Below are 1,562 nucleotides of genomic sequence, written 5' to 3'. Positions count from 1 at the left end.
GTGTGCGTGTGTGTGTGGGGTTGTTTTTTGTGTGTGGAGGGGAAGGGAGGGGTGTGGCACCATGTGGATTGGTGTTTCGAGGAATATCTCCTATAATTTATTGTGTACCTAAGGCTTGGCTGGCCTGTCTGTTCCTCCGACCTGTTTTAGCTTGAATTAAGAATCTTTTGTCGTGTCAGTTTGTGAGGAAAGCCCATTTGTGCCCCTCGTGTTGCAATAATGGCTGAACAAACATGTCAGCAAAGGCTCTCTTTGCGTCGGTTCCGGCGCCATAGTTGGAACGTTTGTCGGACACTTTGTCCACTTCATCGACTGTTTTGTCGGGGCAGATCATCGAAACAAAAGAGTATGTCGCCGTCCTGAAGCGGCACTGTTGAACTGACAGGAGTTTTACAAGTTCTTTTCAACTGGCTCCGTCGTGATCAAAGCGTTCGAGTTCAAGAGTGATATCTTTGTATAGACGAGTTCTGTTTTGAACTGTTCTCAAACTGGGCCCACAAAAAAGTCTGAATCGGTTTAGGCAAGGTACAGTAAACTAGCTAGCTGCCTGTCGCACATAATTGTGAGGCAGCGGGGGGATCAGGCTTTCGTCAGTTTTTGGGCATGTAGAGTTATTGGTATCATCTTAAAGTTTGTTCACTTGTCTTTATTTGGTTGAAAAAATATCCTTTTATCTTGAAAACAAGTCGAGATATTTGTGAATGAAGGAGGTAGGGGTCACCTGTTTTCAGAGTAACATTAGTGAGAAAATGGCCGCCAAAGATTAGTTATTTCCTTAGCTTAAGAGTCCGTGGTAACTAAAAATTAACAATTTTTGTGCTTTAATCAACGTTTTCCAGAAAAATGCACACAGAAATGAGTTCTTTAATGAACAAGAAAGATGTTGAGCCAAAAAACTTAAATTTGATAAAAATTCACAAACTGCGGAAAAATGCAAGTTCTTTCACTTTGATTATTTTGACGAGAGCCTGATTCCACCACGCTGCCTCACAATTTGTACTTCGATAAATTAGATTTCGTTTATTCTTTTGTTTTTCAGATTGGAATTTGTTTTCACTACCGTATTTTTCAGAGATGTTGTTCCTAAAATATTTCATTTGGGTAAGGTTGGGAGTTGGGGGGAGGAGAGGAGAGTCACTGACACTTAGGTCGTGTCATCCTGAATCCATTCCCAGTGCTTCTAAAACTGAATTGAACTGATTAATCAAAGCTATATTGTAGAAGGACTGAGAGAGAGAGGGAGAGAGAGAGAGAGACAAAGAGAGAAGAGAAAGAGATAGAGAGAGAGAGAGAGAGAGAGAGAGAGAGAGAGAGAGAGACACACAGAGGGAGAGAGAGGCAGAGACAGAGAGAGATAGAGAGACCGAGACACAGAGAAAGACAGAGAGAGAAGAGAACGAAAGAGAGAGAGAGGGGGGGAGAGAGAGAGAGAGAGAAAGAAAGAGAGAGAGAGGGGAGAGAGAGAGACACAGAGAGAGAGAGAAAGAGAGAAAGAAGGAGAGAGAGAGAGAGAGACACAGAGAGAGAGAAAGAGAGAAAGAAAGAGAGAGAGAGAGAGAGAG

Source organism: Aplysia californica, unplaced genomic scaffold (genome assembly GCF_000002075.1).
Source record: "Aplysia californica isolate F4 #8 unplaced genomic scaffold, AplCal3.0 scaffold00190, whole genome shotgun sequence".
Classification (NCBI taxonomy): Eukaryota; Metazoa; Mollusca; class Gastropoda; order Aplysiida; family Aplysiidae; genus Aplysia; species Aplysia californica.
Note: the sequence above shows the minus strand (reverse complement) of the source record.